Genomic DNA, 16,119 nt, shown 5'->3' on the forward strand with positions numbered 1-16,119 from the left:
CATGATTTTCATGCAGGACAATGCTCCACCACACGCGTCCAAGTACTCCACAGCGTGGCAGGCAAGAAAGGGTATAAAAGAAGAAAATCTAATGACATGGCCTCCTTGTTCACCTGATCTGAACCCCATTGAGAACCTGTGGTCCATCATCAAATGTGAGATTTACAAGGAGGGAAAACAGTACACCTCTCTGAACAGTGTCTGGGAGGCTGTGGTTGCTGCTGCACGCAATGTTGATGGTGAACAGATCAAAACACTGACAGAATCCATGGATGGCAGGCTTTTGAGTGTCCTTGCAAAGAAAGGTGGCTATATTGGTCACTGATTTGTTTTTGTTTTGTTTTTGAATGTCAGAAATGTATATTTGTGAATGTTGAGATGTTATATTGGTTTCACTGGTAAAAATAAATAATTGAAATGGGTATATATTTGTTTTTTGTTAAGTTGCCTAATAATTATGCACAGTAATAGTCATCTGCACACACAGATATCCCCCTAAAATAGCTATAACTAAAAACAAACTAAAAACTACTTCCAAAAATATTCAGCTTTGATATTAATGAGTTTTTTGGGTTCATTGAGAACATGGTTGTTGTTCAATAATAAAATTAATCCTCAAAAATACAACTTGCCTAATAATTCTGCACTCCCTGTATAGCAGCACTATTTCCTGTCATATCGTGCTCCAGACACCTACCTAGGTATCTCTTCAACACAGAATTTCCTGAGAACAAAGCACATTTGATAATAGGAGTAAATTGGGGAAAGAAAATAACATTGTTTGCTCTGTCTGAATCACAAAGAAAAAAGCTTGGTTTTTAAATCTTTTTAAAGGGGCATAAAACAAGATACAGACAAAATAATATAATATGTACTTTAATTACTTTACCTGCAAATTTATATTGCTGTGCCTCGCCATTAACCCTTTCTTTTAGTTTCTGAATTGTAAAGCTCTAACTCCCCCCACACATTTCCTTCTATAGCTGTATCTATATCTATTGTTGTTTTTGGTAGAATACAACAGTGCATAGGGGTTATCTGCTGGAGCAAGCCTAGAAGCTGTAAACTCAGTTGAAATACAATGCCTGTGTCTAAACACTGATAAGGGGGTGGAGTTAGCTGCTCCAAGCAGTTTAGCTTTGTAATTCATTTTGCTTATTTTTTAAAATTATTTTAAAATACTTGCCAGCAATTTTTAAACATTTTTTTATGCAAACTACTTTAAATTAATTAGCCCTTTTAGGATATGCACAGATCTCAACCTGTTTTATGGCACTTTAAGTGACTTTTCAATGTATTCTTCTATCAAATGTACTTTGTTTGTTACTAGTATCCTTTGTTTAAAAGCATACCTAGATAGGCTCAGGAATAACAATGCACTACAGGGAGTTAGCTTCTGATTGGTGGCCGCACACATGCTGAAATCTATATGTTTATATTTGCTGGGATAAAATACACAGTTACATACAAACAACAGTGCAATAATACAATTCTCTAACATTAGAGCATTTTCTTTTTGTACTTTTATGTCCCTTTAAAGGTATTTGATGCAGATTGTGGTTAACTGGAATATGTATAATTAACAGGAATACAGCTGCTTATCGCATGGTGGCAGCCAATGTATTTCTAATCTAACTGGTCATATCCCATAGCAGGAAATTAAGTCTACATAATGTGATGCATCCACATACAACAGATATCTGTACTTGAAATAACACACAGTATAAAGACATAACTTGCATACAAAATGATGCAATAAATGTATAGTAGCCACACAGTAAATCTCAGTAGCCTTCATAATGCTCAGCGTAAACCTTTACTTGGGCTATACATACACACAAATACCTGGCTCTTTAAAGTATATTTAGCTCCTAAATTTAACAAAATGTGTCAAGCCCTGGTCTAAGGGGTTAAACAGTGCAGCTCTTGCCAACAGCTGCAAGACCACGTTATTTCTGAATACCTCCTGCCTTACGTCTTAAAATGGACAGCCTACTACAGAATTTTTATTATTTAAAAAGATCGATAAACGCTTTATTACCCATTCCCCAGTTTTGCATAACCAACATGGTTATATTAATATAATTTTTACCTCTGATCACCTTGGATCTAAGCCTATGCAGACTGCCCCCTTATTTCAGTTCTTTTGACAGACTTTCATTTTAGCCAATCAGTGCTGACTCCTAGGTAACTCCTCGTGTGTGAGCACAATGTTATCTATATGGCACACATGAACTAACGCCCTCTAGTTGTGAAAAACTGTCAAAATGCCCTGAGATAAGAGGCAGCCTTCAAGGGCTAAGAAATTAGCATATGAGCCTACCTAGGTTTAGCTTTTATTAATGAATACCAAGAGAACAAAGCAACATTTATGATAAAAGTAAATTGGAAAGTTGTTTAGAATTGCATTCCCTATCTGAATCACAAAAGTTTAATTTTGACTACACTGTCCCTTTAAGGACATGCTATTTACAGAGCAGATCTTCCTCAAAGGGTTAACATTTATTCATATAAAAATGCTTCTAATCTCCATAAGGAAATCTGGAAAACTATATATTCCTATATGAAAGGAATTTTACCCAATGCGACACCAGTAATGGTCTTGTGATTGTATTGTCATTATGCGTCTCCAAACTCCTGTATTGTGAGCCTAACTTTGTATTTCTATTTCTAACATTTTTTTTTTTTATCAGTTATTTATCAACTCTGCTATTGTTCTTCGGCTCTAAATTCAAAGGGGACACAATAAAAAAAAAATAAACAAATTGCAATACACTTTTATGAATTACACGTAATAACATAAATTATATATTACAATTACAAAGTGTTTCATGTCCTGTAAATGTATAGAACACAGCCAGATTCATGAATCAGGTTTTATGTAAAGCGGCACATACAGACATGAATTGGTTTTTCCAATCATCAGTCCTGGGGTTTGAGTCATTTATCTATTCCAGGTCTGAACATATCCTGGAAACCATCATTTTGTTGTTTGTATACACACAGACTTACATGGGCACGTTAAAGGTGACTGGCAAACCTTAATCCATTTAGATTTTAAAAGGACCATTAAAGAGACATGAAACTGAATATTTTTTTTAATGATTCAGATACAGCATTTCATTTTAAACAACTTTCCAATTTACTTGTATTATAAATTTTGTTTCATTTTCATACACTTTGTTGAAGGAGCAGGAATGCACTACTGGGAGCTAGCTGAGCACATTGGTAAGCCAATGACAATAGGCATATATGTGCAGCCACCAATCGGCAGCTAGCTGACCGCTCCTAAACCTACCTAGGTATACTTTTGTACAAAGGATTCCAAGAGAACTAAACTCATGAGATAATGGAAGTATATTAGAAAGTTGCTTAAAATAGTATGTTCTATCTGAATCATGAAGGGAATTTTTTTGAGTTTCATGTCCCTTTAATACAGAAGAATTACATAATAAACAAATACATACTAAAAGAAATGCAATTGCCCTGCCCCCTTTATCCTGAGACAGCCAATCACAGACTCATACTGAACTCTTGCACATGCTCAGTAGAGATGAATATGTGCATATAACAAAAGACAGCACAATTTGATAATTGAAGCAATGTGTCGAGTCATAAACATTTTGACGTTTAGTGCCCCTTTAAGACTCAGTTTGATTGATATTTGCTTAGCTGTAGGTCAAGAACTGCATGCATAAGTTAGTTTTTTCCTATGAGAAAAGATACCCTTTAGAGACAAAGATTTAAATAAAATTACATTTTCACATAAACATTTTTTCTGTTATTTTAGAGGTTGCGGTCGCTCTGGGATTTGTTAAAGGACAATAAAACCAACAAATGTTCTTTCATGATTCAGAAACAACAACCCATTTTAAACAACTATCCAATTTACTTCTATTATCAAAGGTGCTTAAAGGGACACTGAAGCCAATTTTCTTCTTTCGTGATTCAGATAGAGCATGCAATTTTAAGCAACTTTCTAATTTACTCCTATTATCATTTTTTTTTTGTTCTCTTGCTATCTTTATTTGAAAAAGAAGTCATCTAAGCTTTTTTGGGGGTTCAAAACTCTGGAAAGCACTTTTTTGTTGGTGGATGAATTTATCCACCAATCAGCAAGGACAACCCAGGTTGTTCACCAAAAATGGGCCGGCATCTAAACTTACATTCTTGTATTTCAAATAAAGTTACCAAGAGAATAAAGAAAATTTGATAATAGGAGTAAATTAGAAAGTTGTATAAAATGTCATGCTCTAAATCACAAAAGAAAAAATTTGGGTTCAGTGTCCCTTTAAAAAAAAAAAGAAGCAAAACTATACAGTGTTACAAAAACACTCCCAGATGGTCCATGTAAATGGGTCATCAACAAAACATTTATGCAAAGAAAAATCTAGTGTACAATGTCCCTTTAATTTTGACTTTACAGTCCCTTTAAGTCCTACTTACTACTGGAAACACATTTTTTACTTATCTGCACAAAGTTGTTTTTTTATTGTTTTGGGGGGGAGTTTCAAGATTAACAGAAGGATATTGACATCTTGCCCTCATCAAACAGTGTTAAAAGGGAATTGTGCTAGGATTGCTTTTTCTCCTTGTGGTGATTTATATCCTTTCTTGGCTTGTCCATTCATACGGTCATAATTGATGACTGCTAAACCAAACCAGCTTTACTTTAAAAAGGTAATTAATTAGATGCTGTAGGCCTGAGCGCTTACCTTTTCTGCTTTGAAGTTAAAAAAAGAGAGGATTCTGGGTAGCACAGAGCAAGTATTTGACAGACAAACATGAGAGGTGGTCCCCAATCATAAACAAATATTGAAACTGCATAACATGAAAGTTACCTCATAAGCGTTCAATCAAATCCCACACCATGAATGTAACAAAGTGGGCGACGCATATGCAAGTTGTCCGTCCTACAGGCCTCAACAAAACATCACCTTATTGCACTAAATTTAAAGGGACATCAAACCCATTTTCTACTTTGTTCTCATTGAATTCTTTGTTGAAGACAATACCTAGATAGGTAGCGTGCACGTATCTGCAGAGCTATATGGCAGCAGTTCTCCAAGAAAGATTTTAAGCACAAGATGGCAGCAGTGTGCACAATGTAGAACTATTAAAAGCAAGCTAGCAAAACTGCTGCAGACACATGCACGCTACTGAGTCTACCTACCTGCTTTTCAACTAAGGATATCAAGAGAACAAAGTTATCTTGAGAATATAATTAAACTGGATATTTTTTTTTATTGTACTCACTATCTGAAGTTTTAATGCTCTTTGTTAGATATTAAACTGTATAGGTTTAAACATCTTGGGTGGAAAAAAAAAGTTAAAGGGACAGGCAACACCAGAATTTTTGTTGTTTTAAAAGATAGATAAACCCTTTATTACCCATTCCTCAGTTTTGCATAACCAACACAGTTATATTAATATACTTTTTACCTTTGTGATTACTTTGTATCTAAGCCTCTTCTGACAGCCCCCGGATCACATGACATTTTATTTACTATCTATTGACTTTCATTTTAGCCAATTAGTGCAGTGTCTGCTACAATCCACAGGCGTGATCACAATGTTATCTATATGGTTTACATGAACTAGCACGGTCCTGTTGTGAAAAGCAAATAAAGCATGTGATAAGAGGCGGCCTTCAAGGGCTTAGAAATTATAATATGAACCTCCTAGGTTTAGCTTTAAATTAAGAATACCAAGAGAACAAAGCAAAATTGATAATAAAAGTAAATTGCAAGGTTGTTTAAAATGACATGCCCTATTTGAAACATGAAAGGTTTTTTTTTGGACTTGACTGTCCCTTTAAGATAAAGCTATTTTAAATTGATTGTGATACTATCAGAAAGTGCACGTCTGTCCAATACTAGCAAAGCTCACTGGCTGATAAGTAAAAGTCCCACGGCTCTATTGGCGGAGAGTGAAATGCCCTATAACCATAAAAACAAAATTGTTTTTCTTTACTGCAATTCCTTAGTACAATAATGAAAGGGATTTGAAACCCCAAACTTTTCTTTTCTGATTCAGACAGAGCAAAACATAAGAGCAAAACATTCAGTTTACTTCTATTAAAATCGCATGCTCTATCTGAATCATGAAAGAAAAATGTTACATTTCATATCCCTTTAAAAAAAAAAAAATAAAAAAAAATAATAATAAATATATATATATATATATATATATATATATATATATATATATATATATATATTTATTATCTTGGTTTGTAGGCAAGCAGATTGAGATTTAAGGGTTACAGGGCCCTGTTCCCCAGATAATTTACAATATCACAGGTAGTTGGAGACAAACAATATAGGCACCACTGGCTGCATTAAAGTGATAGTAAACTTTTCAGGTCCGGAATTGAAGTGATATTTTACAGGTACTTTAACTGATTACTTCTAATAAAGATGCGCTGTAAATTACTTTTTAATCTAGCTGTGCCATTCTAATACCACAGGCTCCGGCCGCCCAAACTCATATTTATTGTGAGCTGACGGTTTAAACTGTTCTAAAATCAGCGCTCTAGGTACAAAAAAAGTGCCGTAAGGCTAGAGCCCTTATTGGACAACAGTTCAAACCATTAGCCGGAATACAGGGTATTAGAATGGCACAGCTAGATTAAAAAGTAATTTGCAATGCATCATTATTAGAAGTGATCAATTTAAGTACCTGTAAAATATCACTAAGATTCTGGACCTGATTTTAAAACATGTCAAGATTACTATCACTAAGCAATGAATTAAATAAAAAAAATTAAAAAAAAGACAGAAAGTAAGAAAAGGGCTTTAATCTGTTTTTCGTTTGCAGGTTTTTATGAAGCTGCACCTATTCTGATTCAGCTATCACTAATTTTGAATTGTAAGCCATAACATAACCAGTTCCTATTTATCATCACTCAACTATAATAAAACACAGTGATTACATTATTTTCCATTTAATCCAGTGAAGTACATGTCTGGCATTCCGTCATTTTGGATACAAAAGATACACTGTGATTTGCCATATATCCATTCCGTAACGTGGAAATTCTAACGAAGGACACAGAATATGTTTTTATGTTTCTTTAAAGATTATAGAGTCATATTATTGCTTATTGATGTCGCTGCATATATCATTTTAGATTTTTCTAAGATAACGGACTGCAGCCGTTTTGGGAGACATCCCAAATTTGCTTTTACTATGAAAATAAATTAATATTTCACATACTGCATTGTATTGATGTATTAGTATAGTTTTCCATAACCGTTTCATAAGCGATCGCTTTTAGCACCCTCCTTAATCTGTTATATTGGGTCATTTTGGACCAGTGCTGGTCTAGCAATAAAATAGGTCACATTTATGTAGGGTCTGTAAAGGACGGTGCAATTAAAGAATATTACAACCCCATTGCTTGTTTGTTTTTAAATAAATATAAGAAGAAGGAAATAACATTAAAATGCATCATATAAGCATTTAAATGTTACTTGTTACAAGATCTTTAAATGGGCATTAAGGGGACAGTTTACTCAAAAATGTTCTCCCCTTTAATTTGTTCCCAATGATCCACTTTACCTGCTAGAGTGTATTAAATTGGTTACAAGTATTTCCATTATCCTTATATTGGCATTTGAAATAGTTTATTTAGGCTGTGGTATCCCCACCCATTCTGAAAGTTTTTGCCCTCAAGGCCAAGCTGTGTTTACACAACCTGTAGAAGAAATTACACTCCCAGTGGGGTATAGAAGAGGTAAGGTAATAAAATGTTAATTTTCCTTTGTTCTCTCCAAGTATTGGTTATTGGTTTATGGACAGATATAAGATAAAGAAACAAGTATATGTACACAATGTGATAAAGTAATGAGATCTGATTATACCTACAAGCTCAACCCATTTTATTAGGTTGTGGCTTCAAAACACAAAATCCGCTAATTCATATACACAAATAAGCTTTAAAAAGCAAATCTCATACATTTTATACTCTGTAGCTGGTAAAAAAAAGTAATTGGAAACACATTAAGGGAAAGACAATGTTATAGTATACTGTCCGTTTAAGCACAAGATATATTTTTCCTATAAATGAATAAAAACTAATTATAGTCCTTATTTATTGTGTGTGCTTTGATTGTGAAATTGTGCTTTTCCTACACCTCCTGGAATCTACAATTCAAATTCTGTATTCAAAATGTCCTGCAAAATGCTGCCAATTGTCTGCAACAGCGACATATTTATTGCTTAGACCACAAACTCATTTACAACTAGCGCTAATTGGTGATCAATGAGGGGAAGATAAAACACTTTACAGGGTTTTCATGTAGTTTGTAGGATAATGCAGAGTTTTGGAATGGCCTAGGAAACAAAGCCATAAAACAGCCTGTATGCATACAGGGCATCTGTGGGTTGTAATGGGGGTCAGAATTAGATGTAAAGGGATATCAACAGTCTGTTTCATTGTTATAATAAAAAAAGACACTAAGCAGTGGCTTACACTGAATATAAATCATTGCAAAATGCATTATCTATCATTTTAAATGGATTTTTTACCTTTTATTTCTTTTTTTAACTTAATTTGTGCAGTGTTCATGACTTCCTGTCACAGCCCTATAAGGAGCCTTGGGGCTATACAGCCTTATTTAGCTTGATGTCATAAAACTTCTAGGGTAACATGAGCTGGTTTACTATTAAGTGAATATTAGATAAACAGGGAATTAGATGGGACTTGAAAAAATATCCTTGGGTATTAGAGGGGGTAACTTAGAGCAAGCATTGCTCAGAGCTGAATGCAAATGTATCTAAAGATTGAATACTGTATATCCATTTGGCATGAACGAACAAAATAATTTCTATTGCTTTCTATAAGAAACCAAGACATAGATGTGATAGTATGTTCATACAAAACAACATAAATGTAATAATAATATATAAATCCTTAGCAGTTCAATTCCTTTGAACCCGGATATAAAGTACTTGAAATAGTCACACTAGAACATTTAATTGGGTATGAAATCAGGAATTAAATATGTTTAGTTGGTATAAATAAAACTGGATATTTAATCAGGAATCAAATACATTTATTTGATATATTTGTTCAATTCATATCCTTTCGGAATTGTAAAACAATATAAAAGAAATTTAGAAATAATCATTTTTATTCTAATCACAAAAACTACACCTCACATTAAATAATAGTCATGAATAACGAAGAAATTAATATATATAGTATCAATACATACAAACAAAAAGCATCTGTTAGTAATTATCATAATTAAATATTTTAATACATATATAATTTTCATATATAATTCACCTAGCTTACTATATATTTTTTCACTTTATCCAGCACTTCATAGCACTTTACACCTTAGCACCATTATAGCTCTTTATACACTTAGCACCTATACAGCCCTTTACACATTTTAGTCAACACATCTCACATCCTATTTGGAACCTTATTCTTTATATCACTTGTCACTTTTTTATGCAGTATAGGATTTTTCTTAGAAGGGCACAATTATCATTCTTTGCACCTGGCTTTTTATTAGCCGATTTTTGGCACATTACCTTTATAAGTTAGCCTTTGCACTCATTTCTATCTGTACAGACAGACTTTCCACTGTTTCAGCATCACACACACACACCTCACTTCAATTTCATTCATTAAAAGACGCACTATTTTCACACCGCCACATATTTTTATATGTCTTTACACTCTAGGTATTTTAATATGACTTTACCAGGTATGTGATAAAAGTATGTGGTTGCTTTTGCACAACTTAGATCAACATGCCATTCAACTTTAATGATATCAGTAAAGTTCAATTATATTCCTGTCTAAATAGTTGCATTTGTTTGTTTGCCTATAAACAGTTTCTTTTTTTAACAACGAACACCAAGATTATAAATACACCTAAAAGATGATCACAGTACTTAGGTATACATTTATTCTCTATCAGTTATAATATGGCTCAATAATTCAGGTTTCTGAAAGCATGTAGCCATGATCGGGCATATTCATAAACAATAGTTACCATAACAACGTAGCATAAATGTTCCAATCAGAATACTAGACACCTCCCATTAAATGGCCAATCACAACTCATTTCCCTCTATATAAAGGGGCAAAAATGAGCGGCGGCTCCGCCTTTGATAAAGCACAGTTCATGTGCGAAACATGTTAGGGAGCTAGTTTAGGAGGACTTGGGATCCTCATTTTTAAATAAACAAGTGGTTTCTATCCTAAATATTTAACTAAAATAATGATAGTTTTCCTCAACTGTGGGTAGCATATTTGTTTATTTAGCCACGTAAAGCAAACATAGCGTAGGGTTGCTACTTTATACCTTAAACGTTATCATATGGTAACAACTTCTGGTTGTAATCTATAAGTCTATATAGCAACTCAGCACATGTTTGCAATTTAAAAATACTCTATGCCGTACTTTTACCAGTGATTACCAGTGTTAAAACTATAAACTGCATTATACCTTATACCGCTATTATGTGGTAACAACTTTGGCTTGTAATCTATAAGCCTATATCGTAACTTAGCACTTGCTTGTAATTTAAAAACAGTTTATGCCGTATTATTACCCGTGACTAACATCGTTAAACTATAAACCGTATTATGTATATGGGGTAGCACTCTGTTGCCTTACATTGTAGAACTATACTACCTAGTAATTTAATTCTTTGTATCGCAACCTTATGAAGGTGGCATAATACAAGGTAGCAGTCTGCTGCCTTATATTGTAACATCTTGTTGTTTAGCTATTTAAACGCTCTATGTCGCAATCTCAGTGCTGCTTAAATCTGGGTAGATAATCAAATATTTATATTCTCCAATTACACTTGTTTTCATCAACTTTCAAACAGCGGAGTATACATTTGATAATAGGTCTATCTTTACTTAGACACGGTACTATCATATGTGGAGTGATTACTTTATTGTCCACATAACAGCTGTTATTTAAGGTTACATTTGGGAACGTGAACAACTCAAAAATAAGCTGTGTGTAAAAGCACAAGATACTACCAAATTGTTAAACTCATACTAATTATAAAAACACACTCAATTGTTGATCCGCATAAAAACTATTGATATGTTGAATGATTACCTTACTGGCCACATTACGGCAGATATTTAAGGATATACTTGTGAATGAGTACAGCTATTAAATAAGTTGTGTGTAAAAGCACAAGAGACCACCAAAGTTAAATACATTAATAATTAAGCAAATACAACTGTTGATCAGCTCATACTGTACTATTATCAGCAGAATGTATATTCTATAGTACTGTTACTACACAAACTCACAATCTTGATATAAGGTATATCTATCTGTGGAAGTTTTTTATATTGTGGTTACATTTGGGGTTCAACCCTAAGTATTAAGGGCACATAATATCTGATCAGGGTAACTTATGTCAAAACATCACACATATATTGTGTACAGTAATAGGTTATTTAAAATAAGAAACCGAGTTACCTTGTTACCCTATGATATCTATACATTTGCTCTGTAACATACTTTACTCAATAAAGGACGATTACCCAAGTCAAACTCTTTAGCACAATATATACATCATAGATAGATCATTTGAATTTCATTAGCTTACCTCATAACAAAGGTTTTACTTAATATCTTAGTCAGATTTTGACAGTGTATAAGACCACTTAACACTGATGGACTACTCTAGTAGCATCTAATAGACAGATAATTTTGAGCGTTGCTATCCTATTACACTGGTAACGTTATTACCAATTACTAACAGGGTGTGGCACAAAATATTATTCCTTTTTTGGATTGTGTGCTATTTTACTTTAGCACATTCACAACCTCTACCCAGGTAGAATAAGAGTAACTTAATTTGATCCTTTATAGGATAGACTCATACCACTTGACGTTTTTAATGGTTTTTGTCCCATTTTAACCTATATTCAATAAAGTTTATCATTTTAACCGCCACTTTCCCCTTAGGGAATTCTATATTTAGTGTGTTTCCAATTGTCATAACACTATATAATAGATTGTAGACTTTTTGTTATAAACGGTGTTCATTTTTTGGCCAATAGAGAGATGAGTGCTTTTTAGGTTACACACTTTTCTGAAGGTTTTATACCTTCTTTAGCAAAGCCATAAAACAGCCTGTATGCATACAGCGCATCTGTGGGTTGTAATGGGGGTCAGAATTAGATGTAAAGGGATATCAACAGTCAGTTTCATTGTTATAATAAAAAAGACACAAAGCAGTGGCTTACACTGAATATAAATCATTGCAAAATGCATTATCTATCATTTTAAATGGATTTTTTACCTTTTATTTCTTTTTTTAACTTAATTTGTGCAGTGTCCATGACTTCCTGTCACAGCCCTATAAGGAGCCTTGGGACTAAACAGGCTTATTTAGCTTTATGTCATAAAACTTCTAGGGTAACATGAGCTGGTTTACTATTAAGTGAATATTAGATAAACAGGGAATTAGATTTGCCCATGCTCGGGAGAGGCAGAACACAACCTAAGTTTCCAACATTTTGACTACATTTCCCTGAGTGAAGTGGCTACACTGAAAATGTCTCAGTGCTCATTTTGCAAGAAAACAGGTAAGTTGTTTGCTGTTTTTTATTTTAGTTTACATAATATGTTTCTTTTTATGTTTACTTTGATTTACTAAAGAATCACTATTTAATATCCCTTTAAAAGGGACAGGGGGTATTGGTCTAGGAAGGCCCAGATAATAAAACAAACTTTCATGATTCAGATAGAGCACGCCATTTTTAACATCTTTCCGTTTTACTTATATTACCAAACCTACTTTATTCTCATAGTATCCAATGTTGAAGAGCATACTTAGGCTCAGGAGTGTGCAATTGTCCTGATCACTCCATGGCAGCAGTGTTTGTAACAATGTTTTTAACATTGTTATACATTGTTAAAAGGGACAGTATACTATAAAATATTTTTTTCCTTAATGTGTTTCCAATTTCTTTTTTTTACCAGCTGCAGAGTATAAAATGTATGAGATTTGCTTTTTTAAGGTTTATTTGTGTATGTGAATTAGCACAACCTAATAAAATGGGTTGAACTTGTAGGTATAATCAGATCTTATTACTTTATCACATTGTGCACATATACCTGCTTCTTTATCTTATATCTGTCCATAAACCAATCACCAATACTTGGAGAGAACAATGGAAAATTAACATTGTATTACCTTATCTCTTCTATAACCCACTGGGAATGTAATTTCTTATACAACTTGGCCTTAAGGCCAAAAACTTTCAGAATAGGTGGTGATACCACAGGCTAAATCAACTATTTCAAATGCCAATATAAGGGTAATGGCAGGTAAAGTGGATCATTGGGAACAAATTAAATAGGAGAACATTTTTGAGTAAACTGTCCCATTAAGCAAAGTAGGGCTGCAGTGTTTGCAGCAATGTATAGTAATGTAAAGCCCATGCATGCTCCTACTTAGGTATGCTATTCAACAAAGGATAGCAACAGAACTAAATACATTTCATAATAGAAGTAAACTGGATTTTTTTTTTTTTTATAATGAAAGTTGAATGCGTTACAATAATGGCCATTTTAAGGTATATGTCACATGAAACGTTCATGATTCAGGTAGAGCATGTCATTTTAAGAGTCTTTTCTATTACCAAATGTATTTTATCCTTTGTGTATCCTTTACTTAGGCTGAGAAGCCGCAATGTAATACTGGGAGCTAGCTGGTGTATAGTAGCTACACACATATGCTTCTTGAGTTTACAGATGTGTATTGCCGCTGTGAGGCTGACTTGGGGTTAAACACATAGTTATATACAAGCAATAGTGCCATAATAACATACTCTAGCACATTACAGCATTTTCTGTTTGCTTTTAAATTGTTGGTGCCACCTTCAGTTTCCTATAAAGTTCCTGGCCAGACACTGTCCCCACCCAGAGACTTTGTCAGTCACAGCAGACTTTGCCCTTGAACATACAGCCGTCTCTGAGATACTACACCATTCCTTACATGTGAGTGTAATACTAGCTGAACCTCCAACAGTTAGTGTGACAAGTGTGACACATTATCTGAAGTCTGTTCTCTAGATGAAACCAGGGATCAGTAAAATGACATTATGAAATCATATATGGTGCTTCCCTTCCAGAGATACTGTTGCTTTGATTTACACTAGGCCCTGTTCTATAACAGACAACAGTCGGTAACTGCAAAGCGTGGGATTCAGGAAAACTGGCCATGTGACTAAATGACATTGTTATAGAGCGGTGTCAGGTTTCTCTTACCTGGGGGTATGGAATTTCTCTTCAGTTGCTCACAAGCATTTGTGCACCCACAGGGAACAAATTCAAGTGACAGGGACATTCCTAGGATTCCTTATAACCACAGAAACCTACAGCATGCCCTTGTATTGTTCCTATCAGGCATTACCATGCCCCAGGAGGTTTTAAACTCACCCAAACAAAATTATCTGTAGGCTATTTACACACAATGTTAATGTTACATTAATGTATGTTTATGCATACATAGCAGATATCAGTGAACTGCAAAAACCTGTGAACAAAATACATTTAAAACTGTAGTTTTATCAAAATTTGTAGCTTTACAGACTATGGACATACTCATACAAAAGCCAATTGAGTGTTTATCTTATCTCCTCCTCTGTAGCCAATTTAGGACATATATAAATGAGCTCCTGTATTAATCAAACAATCACTGTGTGTCATGTTGCAAGGTTAGCTTGCAGCTATTACAAATGACAAAATAAATGTAAAGGGTCTGTTTGTGCAAAGTTTAATATTCTCCAGCAGGTAAAATGGTTTACTGGGAAGCTGGCAAAATGATTTGCTGGGAATACATTTAAGTATACCCAATAAAGAGCTGTTACAAAAAGGTTTTAATTGTGTGATGAAATTGTTTTTTCTTTCACTGAAATTTGACTAGAAGTATTTTTAGCAATATAAACATTGCAAATCATCACCTGCACTAGGCAAGTGCATGTGTACTCCGCATCGGAAGTGAGCTGTGTGCGTGGTAAAAGTTATCACTAAAACAAAAACATTTTTACACACATCCCTTTAACTTAACCCTATATCCCCTACAGCCTGATTAGCTTCTTCATACAGTATTGCACTATATGTATGAATTCCCTGACATTACTGTTATGGCGTGAAATAATACAAAGGTGGTTAAATACATTGTTTTAAAAAATAAAAATAAAATCATTTTTTCTGCAAAAAATGCTGTCGTATTTTTAGCATACTACATACCAATTAATAATTTATATTGGGAGTGGTTATTCTGTGGAATTTGTCAAATTGAGTTACATGTCCTCACCATCACATGTTGCAGTGTCAATAGCAATAAGAGTAAACTTGCCCAATCTAAGGCCTAAAGAGCCAATATGTGAACCCCAGTTATTTTTATCTGGCCCCATATTTCACAATGCCTAAAAACTACTGTACCCCTTTACATTTAATATGCACATAGTTCTGCCTCACTTCTAACTAAAAATAATTTATGGTTCTGTGAATATATAGGCTATAGCAATTGTTAATTTGACATTTGTTTGTAGAGAACAAAAAAAGATGTTTATTTTATTAATAGAATTTGTGGAGAAAAAAACCCAAAATGTGTTCACAGATCAATGTTAAAAAATGTTATGTACAGAAAATCTTTATCCTACAAGTCATTCACTGCAGAATGATGCTTAGTATCACTTTATACATTCAATAATAAACATTAGACACACTGTAATAATGATACTCTCTCCATACTCACTTGAAAATCTAACAGTAAGCAAATTGAGTTATATCTGAGCAGTATATCAATCCTAAGGATGACTATACAGCATGTAAGGTACACTTTCCCAGTTTTTATACTGTGCACACTTCAGTATGTAAAGTGTCATATTACTGCATACACACACACACTTGTTTGCATTGTAATGATAAAGAATAGCTCTATACAGTCACACCCTTGTAGTATTACACTATGGTACAGAATATCTCTATAGGGCTACATCCCTGATGATCATATTGCACTGTATAATGAAAAAGAGAATCTAGACTATATTATATAGTCTAACACCTTATCCCCTGATCATGGTCATATTATACTGACACTGTA

General features: G+C 33.8%; 1 protein-coding gene across 1 annotated transcript in view; it reads right to left on the reverse strand.

Moving 5' to 3' along the window:
* CD151 (CD151 molecule (Raph blood group)) overlaps positions 1–16,119 on the reverse strand; it is a 113,281-nt gene that overhangs the window by 96,511 nt on the left and 651 nt on the right. The window lies entirely within an intron of this gene.

Source organism: Bombina bombina, chromosome 7, assembly GCF_027579735.1.
Source record: "Bombina bombina isolate aBomBom1 chromosome 7, aBomBom1.pri, whole genome shotgun sequence".
In the NCBI taxonomy this organism is placed as follows: domain Eukaryota; kingdom Metazoa; phylum Chordata; class Amphibia; order Anura; family Bombinatoridae; genus Bombina; species Bombina bombina.